Below are 20,988 nucleotides of genomic sequence, written 5' to 3' on the forward strand. Positions count from 1 at the left end.
CATACATCATGAAATGGACTACATTTTACATCTCAGGAGTGTTATGTATAACTGTAGGCTTTGGCTGAAAGGCCAAAACAGCGTGTCACACAACCACAACATCTGGTTTGTATTATCCTCTTACTGTTGGTGGGGTTACGCCCTCCCTTTTAATGGTTCTGTCTTTTGCAATTGTTTGGAGAAGCTACTCTGGGGGATTTTTCCCAGTAAAAAGGTCAAATTGGCTCATAAGTTTTCCCTGTGAGGTCGCTGACTCGGGTGGCAATCGTAGTAAAACTGTTTTATAGGATTTCCATGACTGCTTCTAAATGATGATATCTTTCTTTATTCCTGACTCAATAATATATATGGTGTTGACTTGAGCAAACACACATTCTACCTTCACCCACCAGATGGCAGTAATTAACCACGATACAGACGTCACCATGAAACTCCTTCCACTCCCCAGAGACTAAACAAAGAAAATGTACGTCACTGGGAAGGCTGATTTGAATGAAACATCTCCCATGTTATTTATTCTTACATGTGGTTTCCACTGAAACAAATGCAGGTGACAAAGCATAATTGCATGAGGGGAAGGTAGAGAACCGAAGGTGTCGTTCTCCTGGCTCCGGGGTTGCGTTTGATGCTGCTGGACAGATTGTTTAATTTTGCTCGAAATCGTAGCTGATGTTTTTTTTGTCAAACAACGATGCAAGCGAACATTTATTGTTCAATTTTATAATTCAAGCGGCATCTTTCTGATGGCCTCGTTTTTTGGGAGGCAATGTATTTAGACAGTACTATGTAGCCTAGAAACCAAAGCCCCTCTAGTTATGGCAATTTTGAATTCGCCCAACACCCCTCGTTGTAACCCACATCTTCTTACTGGGAGAGGGAGAAGATCCCTGGGATTTCTGTGCTCTCGCCCCTCAGGCTCAAAGCTGCTCTAAAGCCCCTCAAACAATAAAAAAAAAACAGACCCCTGCCTCCTCGAGATTAGACCCAACCATAGAAACAGCACAATGTCACCGCAGTGCTCCCACTACACCAAGCCTTCCAAGGAAGCCCGCTCCCCAGGGATTACTGCGAGAAGAGGAGAGGAAAAAGAGGAAGATCCACATTTCTCCGCTTTATGTAAAAACCCAAATGGCAGACACACAGAGTATGGCGAAGCCCCTGCATGGTGGCACAGCCATCAGGCCACATTGGTAGCAGACACAGAGAATAGGGTCTAAATCAGAATGACACTTCAGGGTCAAGCCAAACCCAGGCCTGGCTGCTTCAGTGTGCGAAGGCTGCATAGTGTGTGACATCTGCAGTAGAGACAAAGAGGACCGGTCCTCTGACCCTGTCTCCTACTATCGCTGCACCACCATGAACTCCCGCTCTCAGACATGGTCAAGACATACATCAGTTGAAATTCTAAAGGTTAAAATGACTCGTTGGCATATGTGTAGCCTACATGTTGGCGTGTTCAAAGGGCTGATAGAGATCTCACTCGTTTGCATAATTAAACGTTTGCTGTGGCTGATGAGGAAGTAGGGCTGCTCTGCTATCTGCATCCCTGAGTGCACCACAGATGGGTAATTTGCATGATTGCCTGTAGATGATTTGAACATTATCTATCCCCCTTACCCCTCTTTTTTCTGTGGCTATCTGCTGTGAGGATGCGCACACATCCTTGGGCTAGAGAATCTAAAATAGATCATACAAGCAACTGAAGTAGATGCACAAGCGCAGGAAGCGGCTCACGGGCAGACTTGAGTCATGCTGGCAAGATCATGCACCCTGAGCTGACAGCCCAACACACCCGATTACAAGACACGTCATCTTCCAAACGCAGTGGCCACAGAAGCGGTCCCTATCGGTCACAAACAAATGGGGAAATATATGGAGATCTAACCCTGTGATTTACCGCCATCCCAACCCCACGTCACTGGGATGTGTGATGAGTGATGTGTGTATAGGTTCAGTACAGGGGGGTTGAGAGGACTTGTGAATTACCTTCAGTAGGCTGACCTGATGAGGGTCTCTCTGTGCCTCTGCCTGTCCCCAGCCAACCATGTTGGAGACTCATTCATTGTGTCATGTGGACTGCTGGCAATAGCATAACCTCGGTGGAGGGAAAGGAAGACAACACGGTCACTCCGGATAACAGTCCTCCAATGAGCAGAAACAGAACCTGTCAGGCCGTCTCAGTGTCGGTGGGCCGCACACCACCTCACACCACTGTACACAAACATACACCACCACCGTACACCACCACCACTGTACACCACTGTATACCACCACCGCCATACACCACCATACACAACCGTACAGCACCACTACCATACACCACCGTACACCACTACCGCACACCACTGTACACAACCGTACACCACCACCACCAAACACCACCGCACACCACAGCCATACAACACCACTGTACACACCATACACCACCGCACACCACTGTACACCACCATAAACCATCAACGTACACCACCACACACCACCACCTCTGTACACCACCGTACACCACCACCATACACCACCACCGTATACCACTACCCCCACTGTACAACACCATAAACCACCAACGTACACCACCATACACCACCACAATCGTACACCACCAACAACCACCACCAATGTACACCACCACTGTATACCACCGTACACCACCTTACACCACCACCATACCCTACCACTGTACACTCCCTCCATACACCACCACCATACACCACCGTACACCCACATACCCACCGTACACCACCGTACACCACCACCCCACCATACACCACCATACACCACCCCCACGCACCACCACCATACACCACCACTGTACACCACCACCGTACACCACTGTACACCACCATACACCACCACCGTACACCACCGTACACCACCACCATACACCACCACCGTACACCACTGTACACCACCGTACACCACCACCGTACACCACTGTACACCACCATACACCACAACCGTACACCACCGTACAACCCCACCCCCACTGTACACCACCACCCTCACCGTACACCACCGTACACCGTCACCCCAACCGTACACCACCATTCACCACCACCACCACCACCACCACCACCACCGTACACCACCATACACCACCACCCTCACCATACATCACCATACACCACCACCACCACCACCACCACCATACACCACCACCGTACACCACCACCGTACACCACCATACACCACCACCGTACACCGTACACCACCACCCCACCATACACCACCGTACACCGTCACCCCAACCATACACCACCATTCACCACCACCCCAACTGTACACCACCATACACCACCATACACCACCACCGTACACCACCATACACCACCACCCTCACCATACACCACCATACACCACCGTACACCACCCCCCACCATACACCACCATACACCATACACCACCACACACCACCGTACACCACCCCCACCATACACCACCATACACCACCACAGTACACCACCGTACACCACCACCCCCACCGTACACCACCATACACCATACACCACCCCCGTACACCACCATACACCACCCCCACCGTACACCACCATACACCACCCAACCATACACCACCACCGTACACCACCAGACACCACCATACACCACAACCACCACACTCTGCCAATCGCTCCTTCCCTCCCTCATTTCGTTCCTCCATCAGTGAAGACAGCTTCCCTTTGTTATCCTCTCTGTATGGTGAGAGTGTAACATTGATTTGTCAGGATCTATTAATACCTTTGTAATTTCCAACCCGAGAGAAGAAGCTCAATGTAAAGTCTTACTGTGTCAGCTTGTTTCAGTTCAGCACTTGTGTACTGTACATCTCTGTCCTCCTTTGTAGTGTACATTAGACAAGCCAATTAGCAGCCTGTATTGATAGAGGTTTATGGACCATATGGTGTTTGGGAAAGGCCATTTCCAAAGGATAAAAGTGACACACAATTTTCAGATTTAGAATTATTCATTATTATTGAATGATTGATTACGAAACCCATCTGCTATACAATAGCATGATTTGGCCTTTACCGTCCCCCCCCCCCCCCTCCAAGATAATGAATTGTCCCCAATTAAGATGAACAAATCATCATGATCAGTCAGTATGTTTTTGTTATTAGCCAGAAACCATATATTTTTCATGTCTTACAAGATCAGCACTCCCCTGTAATTCTACGATCTTTTATTATTTGGTAAAGACTGCCACAGAAAGGGATGCTGTATTGAAACAGTGGGACTTAACGTTGAACAATCACTAAGGGGCATTCTGATGTCTCATTATCAGGCTCATTAGGGGCCATGTTACAGCTGCTCCACTAAACAACCTTAATAAGGAAAGTGACCCAACGCCAATATGAGCAGAAATGTTGCTCCTCTCATGTCTTCCATCTTCCTCTGCCTCACTGTCGGTCTCTCTCTCTTTCCATCTCTCTCACTATTTCTCTCTCTATTTCTCTCTCTATTTCCCTCTCTATTTCTCTTTCTTTCTCTCTCTCTCTCTCTCTCTCTCTCTCTCTCTCTCTCGCTCTCTCGCTCTCTCTCTCTGTTTGGCAGTCACACACTCAGCCATGTGTGTGCTGAAGACGGTTACATAATGACCTCCTTTCACTGCACTCCAGATCAAAGAGAACAATCTGCCACAGAACATCGCTCTCTTCCCCATTTCTTCCTTTCCTCTCCTCGTCCAGCGCTACATTGTTTTATCAGACTCCAGAATCCTGAGACGATACAGTAGGCTGCTCCAGTATATGCTCTATCATTCCCCTTCATGTTGCAAACCAAACAGAACAAAAGGGAAACGATCAGAGGTTGACTATAGCAAACAGCGAGCCAGGTTGAGACGTGATGGACAGGATGAGATGTAATAAAGAGGCCTAGGATGCTGAGATCTTAAACCTCCTCATGTGGTCTTTTTCTCCCATTGATTTCCATGTACTTATACTGTATGTTCAAATGAAGGGATGGTCTCTGGAGATTGTAGAGGAGTTACCTTGTGTGACTCAACGTGCAAACACTCTTCCTTACCTAAATAAACATGTCTAACATTTTCTCCAAAAGTATGAGCCAAGAGAGACAGACAGTTTAATTTTGATGCACAGCAAAAGCCTTTTTTGCTGCTGCTCTATTTCCCCCCTTGCTATTTCTACAGGTTTTTATCATCAAGAGAACAGAAGAGAGGGGAGGGGAGGGGAGAAAAAGAGAGGGAATGAAGGAGAGAGAGAAAAAAGAAAAATAGAGAGAGGAGAGAAACGGATGGGGAAAAACAGAGAAGAGAGGGAGAAAGAAAAAGAGATGAGAAAGAGAGAAATAGAAAAATAGAGGAGAGAGAGAAGAGAGAGAGAAGAGAGATAGAAGAAAGATAGAAGAGTGTGAGGAGAGAGAGAGAAGAGAGAGAAGAGAGCGAGGAGAGAGAGAGAGAAGAGAGAGAAGAGAGAGAAGAGAGTGAGGAAAGATAGAAGAAAGATAGAAGAGTGTGAGGAGAGAGAGAGAAGAGAGAGAAGAGAGCGAGGAGAGAGAGAGAGAAGAGAGAGAGAAGAGAGAGAAGAGAGTGAGGAAAGATAGAAGACAGAGAGAACAGAGAAGAGAGATAGAAGAGAGATAAAGAGAGAGAAGTGAGAGAGAGAGAGAGAGAGAGAGAGAGAGAGAGAGAGAGAGAAGAGAGATAGAAGAGAGAGAGAAGAGAGATAGAAGAGAGATAGAGAGAGAGAAACAGCATCAAACGCTGTCAGGGAGGCTGTGCCTGTCCGCAGGCTCATGAGGATTGAAATAATGATCATGTGCAGGGGAATATTACCCCCAATGGCAAATGTAGGCAGCACATTTTTGGGACCAAGGGGCATGGAGGACGCCAGAGGACATAGAATCAACAAAAAACTGACATTTCCACTCCAGTACATGATTCAGAGGGAGCAGGTCCTCTTGAATGGAGCGGAATACTTATACAGGAAACATACAGTGCACTACGGGACCGTTACAATCAGTTAAACCAATTAACCTTGTTCTGAACACCTCCAAAATAAAGGTCATGTGGTTTGGTAAGAAAAATGCCCCTCTCCTCACTGGTGTGATTACTACCTCTGAGGGTTTAGAGCTTGAGGTAGTCACATCATACAAGTACTTGGCTAGATGGTACACTGTGCTTCTCTCAGCACATATCAAAGCTGCAGGCTAAGGTTAAATCTAGACTTGGTTTCCTCTATCGTAATCACTCCTCTTTCACCACAGCTGCCAAACTAACCCTGTATCAGATGACCATCCTACCCATGCTAGATTACAGAGACGTAATTTATAAATCGGCAGGTAAGGGTGCTCTCGAGCTGCTAGATGTTCTTTACAATTCAGCCATCAGATTTGCCACCAATGCTCCTTATAGGACACATCACTGCACTCTATACTCCTCTGTAAACTGGGAATCTCTGTATACCCGTCTCATTCTGTTAAAGGTTCCCAAAGCACACACATCCCTGGGTTGCTCCTCTTTTCAGTTCGCTGCAGCTAGCGACTGGAACGAGCTGCAAAAAACACTCAAACTGGACAGTTTTATCTCTATCTTCTCATTGAAAGACTCAATCATGGACACTCTTACTGACAGTTGTGGCTGCTTTGCGTGATGTATTGTTGTCTCTACCTTCTTGCCATTTGTGCTGTTGACTGTGCCCAATAATGTTTGTACTTTGTTTTGTGCTGCTGCCATGTTGTGTTGCTACCATGTTGTTATCATGTTGTGTTGCTACCATGCTGTGTTGTCATGTGTTGCTGCCATGCTATATTGTTGTCTTAGGTCTCTCTTTATGTAGTGTTGTGGTGTCTCTCTCTTCTTTTTTTTTAAAAACCCAGACCCTCTGACTGACTTGCCTAGTTAAATAAAGGTAAAATAAAAAATAAAAAAATAACACTGCATATACAGTCAACCATTAACCTTTGGGTAGTAGTTTTTTTATTGACATACTGCACAGTATGCATTCACCTTAAAATTGGTGAGCTCCAGAATCCTCACAGTGAACCTTGCATATGCCATAAGGAGAGGAAAGGTATTTGATCCCCTGCACAGAACAGTGGTATGGTAGCAGTTCTAATCTCTCCTAAAACCCCTATGTGGAGTCTCTCCTCTAATGGCGCGGTAATGGTCCAGTTGAATGGAGTAGAGCAGGGTTGTCTTTGGCCCTCAGCAAGGGGGGCTGTTTCCGCAGTGTACCTACAGGTGAACCAGGAAAAGTTTTTTCAGGACACGGCACTCGAAGTGGTGCATTGTAGTCCGTGGGCTGTGCAGCAGCATCAAACCGGTCGTGGGGAAATGGGTGAGGGCAAGGTTTCAGAGCTGGAGCTGTTATCCCACCTCACAGTGTCTGTTTTGGCATCCAGTGGTGCACACAGCATACGTAAGTGGCTGGTCAGTGGCAAGGCAGAGTGATAGGGTCTGACGCGTCACACTCTGCATTACGCCCGCAGAGGGGATGTGTTTGACAGCCCACAGGAACTTGACGGCCCTGCTTCCACCGCACAGGGAGATGTACACTTAGGTCCAAAATTATTTGCACAGATGAGCAAAAAAGACTGTATAAAATAAATAATACAAATACTGAGTTACCTATTGTATGCTCCAAAAAATGTGAAAATTGTATTATTTTGTTTAACAAATAATATGTTTTTTTCTCAAAAAGATAGGGGTCAAAATTATTGGCACCTCTGTTTTCAATACCTTTCAATACCTCACCTTGTGAGGATAATGGCACGGAATGTTTTATTAGATTGGAAAAGACATTGGGAGACCATTCCTCAATACAGAATCTTTCCAGATCATTGATATCCTTCGCCTGCGCTATGGACAACACTGCCAACACTGTTCTTTTCTGCTTATGCGTCCTTATTTTGACTCCAAACCTATCACTGGTGTGCGTGGCTAAAGAGCTCTATTTTCATGTCATCCTACAAATGTAAATGCCTGGAGTTTGCTAAACGACATTGGCACCTGGATTAGAACCGGTGCTATGGTCAAATGACATGAAAATAGAACTCTTTAGCCACGTACATCAGTGGTGGGTTTGGCGTCTAAATAAGGATGCATATGAAGAAAATAACCCAATACCTACTGTAAAATATGGTTATGGGGCTATTTCTCTTCCACTGAGGCCTTCGTTAAGGTTAATGGCATCAGGAACTTTACCCCAAAAAACAGGACATGTTAGCCAAAAACCTTGTTGTCTCTGCCAGGAGACTGAAACTTGTCCACAAGTGAATCTTCCAGCAAGACAATGACCCCAAGCACACATCAAAATGCACATAGAAATGGTTAATTGACCTCAAAAGCAATATTTTACAATGGACATTTCAGTTTCCGGACTGTAGTTTGAATTGGGCCCGTCAATAAGCACAGACAAAGGATATCAAGGATCTGGAAGGATTCTGTATGAAGGAATGGTCTAAGAACCCTCCCAATGTCTTCTCCAATTTCATAAAACATTTTAGAAAAAGGCTCAGTGCTGTTATCCTCGCAAGGTGAGATATTGAAAACAGGGGTGGCAATATTGTTCCCCTATCTTTTTGAGAATAATACAAAAATATGTCTTTCTCTGAACAATTGTGTTAGTATAAAATAATATAATTTCCCCCTTTTTTTAAGATACGATATACAGTGAATTCAGAAAGTATTCAACCCCTTGACTTATTGCACATTTTGTTGTGTTACAGCCTAAATTAAAAATTGATTAACACCCCATAATGACAAAGTGATAACATGTTTTTTGAAAAAAATGTCATATTTATTGAAAATTAAATACAGAAATATCTAATTTCCATAAGTATTTACACCCCTGAGTGAATACTTTCTAGAAGCACCTTTGGCGGCGATTACAGCTGAGTGAGTCTTTTGGGGTAATTTTCTAAGACTTTTCCCACCTGGATTGTAAAATATTTGCACATTATTCTTTAAGGAAATGTTCAAACTCTGTCAAGTTGATTGTTGATCATTGCTAGACAGCCATGTTCAACTCTTGCTGACTGAACCAGGTTTTCCTCTAGGATTTGGCTTGTGCTTATAGCTGTATTACATTTTTTTTTTTTTTTTTTTTAAACTCCCCAGGCCTTGCCAATGACAAGCATACCCATAACAAGATGCAGCCACTACCATGCTAGAAAATATGAAGAGTGGTACTCAGTGATGTACACTGCTCAGAAAAATAAAGGGAACACTTATACAACACAATGTAACTCCAAGTCAATCACACTTCTGTGAAATCAAACTGTCCACTTAGGAAGCAACACTGATTGACAATACATTTCACATGCTGTTGTGCAAAATGACCTCCAGCAGGCCACAAATGTGCATGTGTCTGCTCAAACGGTCAGAAACAGACTCCATGAGGGTGGTATGCGGGCCCGACGTCCACAGGTGGGGGTTGTGCTTACAGCCCAACACCGTGCAGGACGTTTGGCATTTGCCAGAGAACACCAAGATTGGCAAATTCGCCACTGGCGCCCTGTGCTCTTCACAGATGAAAGCAGGTTCACACTGAGCACATGTGACAGACGTGACAGAGTCTGGAGACGCCGTGGAGAACGTTCTGCTGCCTGCAACATCCTCCAGCATGACCGGTTTGGCGGTGGGTCAGTCATGGTGTGGGGTGGCATTTCTTTGGGGGGCCGCACAGCCCTCCATGTGCTCGCCAGAGGTAGCCTGATTGCCATTAGGTACCGAGATGAGATCCTCAGACCCCTTGTGAGACCATATGCTGGTGCGGTTGGCCCTGGGTTCCTCCTAATGCAAGACAATGCTAGACCTCATGTGGCTGGAGTGTGTCAGCAATTCCTGCAAGAGGAAGGCATTGATGCTATGGACTGGCCCGCCCGTTCCCCAGACCTGAATCCAATTGAGCACATCTGGGACATCATGTCTCGCTCCATCCACCAACGCCACATTGCACCACAGACTGTCCAGGAGTTGGCGGATGCTTTAGTCCAGGTCTGGGAGGAGATCCCTCAGGAGACCGTCCGCCACCTCATCAGGAGCATGCCCAGGCGTTGTAGAGAGGTCATACAGGCACGTGGAGGCCACACACACTACTGAGCCTCATTTTGACTTGTTTTAAGGACATTACATCAAAGTTGGATCAGCCTGTAGTGTGGTTTTCCACTTTAATTTTGAGTGTGACTCCAAATCCAGACCTCCATGGGTTGATAAATTGGATTTCCATTGATTCTTTTTGTGTGATTTAGTTGTCAGCACATTCAACTATGTAAGAAAAAAGTATTTAATAAGATTATTTTTTTCATTCAGATCTAGGATGTGTTGTTTAAGTGTTCCCTTTATTTTTTTGAGCGGTATATTATGTAGGATTTTCTGCAAATATAATGCTTTGTATTCAGGACAAAAAGTTCATTTCTTTGCCACATTTTCTGTACAGGCTTCCTTCTTTTCACTCTGTTACTTAGGCTCCTTTCTAATATCACAACATTTTAAAATCACCATTGGCCTTATGGTGAAATCCCTGAGCAGTTTCCTTCCTCTCTGGCAACTAAGTTAGGAAGGATGCCTGTACCTTCGTAGTTACTGGGTGTATTGATACACCATCCAAAGCCTAATTAATAACTTCACCATGCTCAAAGGGATATTCACTGTGTCCTTTTTTTTATTTTTACACATCTACCAATCGGTTCCCTTCTTTGCGAAGCCCTGAAAAACATCCCTGGTCTTTGTCGTTGAATCTGTACTTGAAATTCTGTCACGACTGCTGCCGAAGTCGGTCCCTCTCCTTGTTCGGGCGACGTTCGGCGGTCGACGTCACCGGCTTTCTAGCCACCGCCGATCCACTTTTCATTTTCCATTTGTTCTGTCTTTGTCTTACACACCTGGCTTCACTCAACCAATTACTTGTTTATTATTTAACCCTCTGTTCCCCATGTTGTGTTTGTCAGTGATTGTTTATTGTAATTCGGTCCGTCTTTGTGGGCTCGTGATGTTCATTGGCAAGATTAGCAAACTTGGGCATGACATGCCAACAACAAATGCTGAACCTACTCATCCATGCATAACTGACCAAATTACCAATAACGACATGCCACCTTGGTTTAACAACTTGGATGGAAAATTACTGAGGATGATAGCGGATGATATTGCCATTCCTATTTTACATCTCTTTAATCAAGCCTACAGGAAAGTGTATGCCCTCAGTCCTCGAGGGAAGCAAAAATCATTCCGCTACCCAAGGATAGCAAAGCACTCTTTACTGGCTCAAACAGCTGACCAATCAGCCTGCTACCAACCCTGAGTAAACTTTCGGGGAAAATGGTGTTTGACCACAGTAAACAAATGATCAACAGACTTTCAGCACGCTTATAGGGAAGGGCACTCAACATGTACGGCAGTTACACAAGTGACTGATGATTGTCTTCAATAAATTGATAATAAGAAGATAGTTGGAGGTGTTTTGTTAGACTTCAGTGCAGCTGATGACATTTCAATGATAATCTACTGCTGGAAAAACTCATGTGTTATGGCTTTACATTCCCTGCTATAGCGTGGATCGAGAGTGACCAGAGGGTGTGTTTTAGTGCCAGCACACATAAAGCCTCTCCAACATAATCCAGGTAGAGTTGGGCATTCCCCAGGGCAGCTGTCTATGCCTGTTACTTTTTTCAATCTTTACTAATGACCTGCCACTGGCACTGAGTAAAGCCTGTGTGTCTATGTATGCTGATGACTCAACGTTACACACGTCAGCTACCACAGCAAGTGAAATCACTACAACACTTAACAAAGAGCTGCAGTCAGTTTCAGAATGGGTGGCAAGTAATAAGTTAGTCCTAAATAAAACAAAAGACTAAAGAGCTAACATCAATGATATGCATGTGAATGTCTCCTGGCTCAATGTAGAGGAGAGATTGACTGCATCATAACTCGTTTTTGAGAGGTATTGACTACATGTTGAAAGCAACCTATGCATCCCCTACAAGACATCCCACCAGTGGTCTCTTCACAGTCCCCAAGTCCAGAACGAACTCACAGTGCTACACAGAGCCATGACTACATGGAACTCTATTCCACATCAAGTAACTCATGCAAGCAGTAAAGATTAAAACAACTGATACTCCCCCTTATGGAACAATGCGGACTGTGAGGAAACACATAGACACAGATACACACCCATGCATATACACACACACACCAGCATACGCACTCTACACACACGTATGTATGGTGGTGTTAAAAGTGTTGTATTTTAAATATGTAGTGGTGTAATAATGTTAAATGTACTGTTTTATTTTATTGTATTTTTTGCCTTAACTAGTTTGGAACCCAGGAAGAGTAGCTGCTGCCCTGGCAACAGATAATAGGGATCCTTAATAAATACAAATACAAATATAAACATTGGCCTGGCTTCCCATTCCCCACTTTGGAGTGGGTCCAGTTATCCTGCAGTTTCCAGTGTGCTCCTGAATTAGAGTCTTGGCTCCTGCGTAGCTCTAGGAAAGGCTTGGGCTGGAGATGATCTGCCCCTGGAGAGGGGGCTTGGTCTGCGGAGACTGCCTGTTGTGGCCCTGTGTAACGACTCTCGTTGGTGGTAGAAGTGGACCAAGGCGCAGCGTGGTAAGTGTTCATGATTCGTTTATTCAAGAAACACTAAAACAAAATAACTACAGCAACAAAACGAAAGCGAACAGTTCTGTCAGGCACAGACACTAAACAGAAAATAAGATCCCACAAAACCCAAAAGGAAAATGCCAACTTATATATGATCCCCAATCAGAGACAACGATAGACAGCTGCCTCTGATTGGGAACCACACTCAGCCAAACCCAAAGAAATACAAAACATACACTTTCCCACCCGAGTCACACCCTGACCTAACCAAACATAGAGAATAATAAGGATCTCTAAGGTCAGGGCATGACAGTACCCCCCCCCCCCAAAGGTGCGGACTCCGGACGCAAACCTGAACCTATAGGGGAGGGTCCGGGTGGGCATCTACTCTCGGTGGAGGCTACGGTGCGGGACGCAGATACCGCTCCACTCTAGTGCAGGGATCGTCGCCGGGACCTCCGGACCGTAGATCGTCGTCGGGGCCGCCAGGCTAGGAACCCCCCCTGTAAGCTCCGGACTGGAGACCCTCGCTGGAGGCTCCAGACTGGGAACCATCGCTGCAGGCTCCGGACTGGGACTCTTCGCTGCAGGCTCCAGACTGAGGACCGTCGCTGGAGGCTCCGGACTGGGGACCGTCGCTGGAGGCTCCGGACTGGAGACTGTTGCTGGAGTCTCCGGATTGGGGACTGTCGCTGGAGGCTCCGGACTGGGGACCGTCCCTGGAGGCTCCGGACTGGAGACCGTCGCTGGAGGCTCTGGAGTGCCGACCGTCGCTGGAGGCTCTGGACTGCAGACCGTCTCTAGAGGCTTCGGGCCATGGATCATCACTGGAGGCTTCGTGCCATGGATCATCACTGGAGGCTTTGTGTCATGGATCATCACTGCAGGCTTCGTGCCATGGATCATCACTGGAGGCTTCGTGCCATGGATCATCACTGGAGGCTTCGTGCCATGGATCATCACTGGAGGCTTCGTGCCATGGATCATCACTGGAGGCTTCATGCCATGGATCATCACTGGAGGCTTCGTGCCATGGATCATCACTACAGGCTTCGTGCCATGGATCATCACTGCAGGCTCCGGGCCATGGATCATCACTGCAGGCTTCGTGCCATGGATCATCACTACAGGCTTCGTGCCATGGATCATCACTGCAGGCTCCGGGCCATGGATCATCACTGGAGGCTTGGTGCATGGAGCCGACACAGGGCGTACCAGGCTGGGGAGACGCACTGGAGACTGGGTGAGTGGAGCAGGCACAGGGCGTACCAGGCTGGAGAGATGCACTGGAGGCCGGGTGCGTGGAGCAGGCACAGGGTGTACCAGGCTGGAGAGACGCACTGGAGGCCGGGTGTGTGGAGCAAGCACAGGATATACTGGGCCGTGGAGGCGCACTGGAGGTCTGGAGCGTAGGGCTGGCACAACCCGTCCTGGCTGGATGCTCCCTTTAGCCCGTCAAGTGCGGGGGGCTGGCACAGGACGCACTGGGCTGTGAAGGCGCACTGGCGACACAGTGCGTAGAGCCGGCACAGGATATTCTGGACCAAGGAGGCGTACTGGAGACCAGGAGCGCTGAGCCGGCACAACCCGTCCTGGCTGAATGCCCACTCTAGCCCGGCAAGTGCGCGGTGCTGGCACATGACGCACTGGGCTGTGAAGGCGCACTGGCGACACAGTGCGTAGAGCCGGCGCAGGATATCCTGGACCGAGGAGGCGTAGACTTTCCCACCCGAGTCACACCCTGACCTAACCAAACAGGGAGAATAATAAGGATCTCTAAGGTCAGGGCGTGACACCCTGCCTGCCCTGCTTGGTCCTACTCATCCATCCATTGACTTGGGGACTGTGAATGGGCAGGGCCCTGAGCCTCTCTGACAGATAGGAATAGAAAGCATCGGTCACATCAGAGCTCTGATTCACTGCAGCTCCCAGTCCAAACCTGTCCTGAAGGCCCTCCTAGTTACAGAAAGATGGCACTTGTAGGTTTTGTCATCTTACCGTATGACTACATATTTCCCAAACCTACAAATACCTCTGCTACTACACACTGTGATTTTATACATAATAGGAAATTAAAAAACTCAATACATATACATAGCCACAAAAGTGAAACTATTGCTTTGCCATTCCAGATAAGGCAGGAGAACACAATGTCAATCCGTAAAGTAATTTAGCTGTTCTTTCATCCCAGGAAATAACCTGCGCCCAGCGCCCTGCTTTCTTCTACATTTCTGTTCAGTTCGCCTGGTTGTTGTTGTGCCTCATTTGCATGCGGCCTTTGACCCAAGCCGTAATCTACAGTGACTCTTCGATAAGCCCCTGGCACATTGGGGAGATGTCGTAAGCTGTGACAAAAGACAAGACGAGCTAGAACAAACTGAAGGTCACTGGGGACAACCTTCTGATTAATAAAAATGTTCATTTTTTTGTGTATTTAAATTCCCCTTCTCTGATATAGACTAATTCTAAATCATCTGCAGAGGGTTCGATACCTACCAAGTGTCTTCCTAGGCTCTGCTAACATTCAGGTTATTTATTGAAAAAACATGTTTTAGGTTTTATCAACTGGGAGACAGATGGTAACATATTCACCAGAGAGTTATCCAAACAATACCAATATTTTTACACATATAGAAGAAGCTAGTCTAGGGCAGGGGTGTCAAACATGCGGCCGGGGGCTATTTTTGGCCCAGGAATTGATTTTGTGTGGCCCCTACTTATGCTTCAAACATTAATCAAGTGCTTCAAACAGGGACAATATTTGAGCATACCTTTCCCTGTAGTAAGTGCTGGTATGAGGCAACCAATTCCAGTGGGGGTGTGGGATGGGTAGATTACATTCCTCCCTCATTTCTGGAGGATGCATAATCTTCAGAAGTGGAGGATTTGTTAAAAAGGACCTTTGCATGTTCTTAAGGCACGTGTGTTAACTTCCCATGAGTTGTAGTGGATGACTGGGTTACCTACTTGATGGCTGCTATAAGCCTCTGATACCTCTGTGCTGAAGAATACATTGGCTGCCTCTGAGCCCTGGAGCCTAAAGTAACCACAGCATGCTGTATCTGCTGCATTATGAAAATATCTGATCAAACAGGTTGTGCTGAGTAAATGCGTATCGATACAGCATTAGCACAGATTCAGTGAAGGTGCTGAAATCAGCTAAGATTCTAGGGTTTTAATATATTTTTTATAAACAAGTTCATTTCAGCTTGGTTCTTATTGAGATTGGAAGCAAAGGTCGATGTATGCAGAGGCTTAGCACGCTTGAAATCATCTCAGCCCCTCTGCTGGAAAAATCCAAGAGCACAACATCTTCTGATTACATTGACATGTAGATTCATGCATCTGTAAAGATTAGTTATTCATTAATGTATTTTTGCTCAGTCAGACGGAGGTCAGGGGCAAACACAGCACAAACCTAGAAGAAGAATAGGAACCATCACAACAACAAAAAAAGAGCCCACATCAGAAATCTGGTGACCCCCCCAGAATTCTTAGGAGCCATCTTGGATATGTCCCAAAAATGAAATGGTTAGGGGGTAATAAAACATCAAATCAATTCGAACTTTATTTGTCACATGCGCCGAATACAACAAGTGTAGACTTTACCGTGAAACGCTTACTTACGAGCCCTTAACCAACAGTGCAGTTGGTTAAGGGCTTGTAACACAATAAGAATAACAATAATGAGGCTATATACAGGGGGCACCGGTACAGAGTCAGTGTGTGGGGGTACAGGTTAGTTGAGGTAATTTGTACATGTAGGTGGGGGTGAAGTGACAATGCATAGATAATAAACAGCGAGTAGCAGCAGTGTACAAAAAAGGAGGGGGGGTCAATGTAAATTGTCCGGTGGCAATTTTATTAATTGTTCAGAAGTCTTATGGCTTCAGGGTAGAAGCTGTTGAGGAGCGTTTTGGTCCTAGACTTGGCACTCCGGTACCGCTTGCCATGCGGTAGCAGAGAAAACAGTCTATAACTTGGGTGACTGGAGTCTCTGACAATTTTATGGGCTTTCATCTGACACCGCCTATTGCATAGATCCTGGATGGCAGGAAGCTTGGCCCCAGTGATGTACTGGGCCATTCGCACTACCCTCTGTAGCGCCTTACGGTTAGATGCCGAGCAGTTGCCATACCAGGCGGTGATGCAACCGGTCAGGATGCTCTCGATGGTGCAGCTATAGAACCTTTTGAGGATCTGGGAACCCATGCCAAATCTTTTCATTCTCCCGAGGGGGAAAAGGTTTTCTTGTGCCCTCTTCATGACTGTCTCGGTATGTTTGGACCATGATAGTCTGTTGGTGATGTGGACACCAGGGAACTTGAAACTCTTGACCTGCTCCATTTCAGCTCCGCCGATGTTAATGGGAGCCTGTTTCGCCCGCCTTCTCCTGTAGTCCACGATCAGCTTCTTTGTCTTGCTCACATTGAGGGAGAGGTTGTTGTCCTGGCACCACACTGCCAGTTTTCTGACCTCCTCCCTATGGGCCGTCTCATCATTGTCGGTGATCAGGCCCACCACTGTTGTGTCGTTAGCAAACTTAATGATGGTGTTGGAGTCATGTTTGGCCACGCAGTTGTGGGTGAACAGGGAATACAGAACAGGACTAACGACACCCCCCTGAGGGGCCCCAGTGTTAAGGATCAGCATGGAAGATGTGTTGTTGCCTACTCGTACCACCTGGGGCCGGCCCGTCAGGAAGTCCAGGATCCAGTTGCAGAAGGAGGTGTTTAGTCCCAGAGTCCTTAGCTTAGTGATGAGCTTCGTGGGCAGTATGGTGTTGAACACTGAGCTGTAGTCAATGAACAGCATTCTCACATAGGTGTTCCTTTTGTCCAGGTGAGAAAGGGCAGTGTGGAGTGCGATTGAGATTGCATCATCTGTGGATCTATTGGGGCGGTACGCGAATTGGAGTGGGTCTAGGGTTTCTGGGAGGATGCTGCTGATGTGAGTCATGACCAGCCTTTCAAAGCACTTCATGGCTACCGACGTGAGTGCCACGGGGCGGTAATCATTTAGGCAGGTTACCTTCGCTTCCTTGGGCACAGGGACTATGGTGGTCTTCTTGAAAGATGTAGGTATTACAGACTCGGTCAGGGAGAGGTTGAAAATGTCAGTGAAGACACTAGACAGTTAGTCCGCGCATGCTTTGAGTACACGTCCTGGTAATCCGTCTGGCCCAGCTGCTTTGTGAATTTTGACCTGTTTAAAGGTTTTGTTCACATTGGCTACCGAGAGCGTTATCACACAGTCATCCAGAATAGCTGGTGCTCTCGTGCATGCTTCAGTGTTGCTTGCCTCGAAGCCAGCATAAAAGGCATTTAGCTCATCTGGTAGGCTCGCATCACTGGGCAGCTCGCGTCTGGGTTTCCCTTTGTAGTCCGTAATAGTTTTCAAGCCCTGCCACATCCAACGAGCATAAGAGCCGATGTAGTAGGATTCAATCTTAATCCTGTATTGACGTTTTGCTTGTTTGATGGTTCGTCTGAGGGCATAGCGGGATTTCTTATAAGCGTCTGGAAAGCGGCAGCTCTAGCCTTTAGCTTGATGCGGATGTTGCCTGAAATCCATGGCTTCTGGTTGGGATATGTACGTACAGTCACTGTGGGGACGACGTCGTCGATGCACTTACTGATGAAGCCGATGACTGAGGTGGTGTATTCCTCAATGCCATTGCATGAATCCCGGAAGATATTCCAGTCTGTGCTAGCAAAACAGTCCTGTAGTGTAGCATCTGCGTCATCTGACCACTTCCGTATTGATATGTTCAAGAACAGATGCTGCTTCTGATGTGTGTATGCTGTACTGTAAAGGGAAAACCTCATAATTATCAGTCTTTTGGTCCTAGCAGCAGAATGATTTTTCCTCTTCTAAGTGGGTTATGATGATTAATCATAGTGGCCTGATTGAGTTTCTAAACCCCAGCGTTCTGTCATCCTTTCATAAAAGCATCATGGATCACCAGTTTGCTCATGTCCTCTCCTGCGGCCACACTCCTAGCACTTTTACTTTTAAAATAGTCTCACCACCGACTGTGCCAAGAAATGCTAAACACCAACAATTTTTTTCACATACACCATTTTTTTGTCAGGAGGAATGTCCGATAAGGTCCTATGGTCCTCAGTGTGGTATTTTTTATGTGGAGGTATAAGGCATATCTGTCACATGTGTACAGTGCCTACGGAATGTATTCAGAACCCTTTACTTTTTCCCTCATCAATCTACACACAATACCCCATAATGACAAAGCAAAAACAGGTTTTTATAAATGTTTGCTAATTTGTAGACATTTTTGCATATCTTTTAAAACATAAAAAACTGAAATATCACATTTACATAAGTGTTCAGATCCTTTACTCAGTACTTTGTTGAAGCACCTTTGGCAGCGCTTACAGCCTCGAGTCTTCTTGGGTATGACGCTACAAGCTTGGCTCACCTGTATTTGGTGAGTTTCACCCATTCTTCTCTGCAGATCCTCTCAAGATCTGTCAGCATGGATGGGGAGCGTTGTTGCACAGCTATTTTCAGGTCTCTCCAGAGATGTTAGATCGGATTCAAGTCTGGGCTCTGGCTGGGCCACTCAAGGACATTCAGAGACTTGTCCCGAAGCCACTCCTGAGTTGTCTTGGCTGTGTGCTTCGGGTCGTTGTCCTGTTGGAAGGTGAACCTTCGCCCCAGTCTGAGGCCTCGATCCTGACTAGTCTTCCAGTCCCTGCCACTGAAAAACATTCCCACAGCATGATGCTGCCACCACCATACTTCACTGTAGGGATAGTGCCAGGATTCCTCCAGACGTGACTCTTGGAATTCAGGCCAATGAGTTCAATCTTGGTTTAATCAGACCAGAGAATCTTGTTTCTCATGGTCTGAGTCTTTAGGTGCCTTTTGGCAAACTCCAAGTGGGCTGTCATGTGCCTTTTACTGATGAGTGGCTTCCGTCTGGCCACTCTACCATAAAGGCTTGATTGGTGGAGGGTCTGAATACTTATGTAAATAAGGTATTTCTGTTTTTATTTGTAATACATTTGCTACAATTTCCAAAAACCTCTTTTTGCTTTATCATTATGGGGTATTCTGTGTCGATTGCTGAGAAAAAAAAATCGATTTCATAATAAGGCTGTAACGTAATAAAATATGGAAAAAGTAAATGGGTCTAAATACTTTCTGAAGCCACTGTTTGTATCAATGGAGGTTGCTGAGGGGAGAACGATTCCTAAAAATGGCTGGAATTGAGTATAATGGCTGGAATGGAGTGAATGGAAGGGCTTCAAACACATGAAAACCAAAGAAAAACATGTGTTTGATACCATTCCGTTGACTCCATCCCAGCCATTATTATGAGATGTCCTCCCCTCAGCACCCTCCACTGGTATGTATGGTAAAATATATGCTGTATTAACAGTCGATGTATCTATCTTTATGGGTCTCTATATGGAGAAAGACTTGTATTTCCAATGAAAATTGTGTTATATTTATCACAATTTGATGCTGCAATGCTGAATTTTGATTTCGGAACAGAAGACTAACTGTGTTCTGCTAGATTGCTTCCAACTAATCAAGAGCTTCCTTCTTGTGTCCTCCCCAGCTGAGAACGATGATCCATTGTCTTTGTGGACATAAGACATCAGCTTCAGTGGCCTCAGTGGTGACTGGTTTTCATGGGTAATGATGCTAAATTACACTACTGAGAATAGGGAGGCTACTAAGCCATCCATCATCGGCAAGTTTATATGAACTGCCATTATGGGCATTATTCAACCCCCAATTTGATATGAAGCTACACACACACACACGCACGTACACACGCACGCCAACACACACACACAATTTGCCACAAGCTACTAGAGGGTATGTCTCATTGTTTGCGAGTCATTGTTGTGGTGTCAGCTGGTGCAGTCTCGTTTATCACACTGGAAGCTAATGTATGCAGCAGCTGCAGGAGGTTGGGGAGAATGAAGGAAGACACACACACAGCTGTAAGAGGTTGGAGAGATGAGGTGGGTTGGCACGCCAGGCCCCGGGGCCAGAGCTGTTTTGTGGTGATGTTTTTCTAGCCTGCTGGGGCTTCGCTATCAGACTGTGTTTCTGACACACTACTGTACATCACAAGGGAAGGTTTCAGACATTTTGCTCTCAATGTCTTTTCATGGTTGTTCTAAACTCTCCAAAAGCCAAATGTTTTGGTTTGAAATTATTTATTGTAGTGAAAACGTTGGCCTGGGCTACTGTTTACTTTGGCAGGATTTCTTTCCCCCGGTTTACTGAACAAGGGATTTACTTTGCATTTCTAGTTTCACACCTGATTCTATAGTACACGTCCATGGTAATAGTAATTAACAATTGCCTTTATATGCTTTTCCGTTCTAGCTATATATTTGCTACAAATCCTTACATGTTTTTTTCTAGATAGCATTTTC

This window comes from Salmo salar, chromosome 13 (assembly GCF_965601325.2).
Source record: "Salmo salar chromosome 13, fSalSal1, whole genome shotgun sequence".
NCBI lineage: Eukaryota > Metazoa > Chordata > Actinopteri > Salmoniformes > Salmonidae > Salmo > Salmo salar.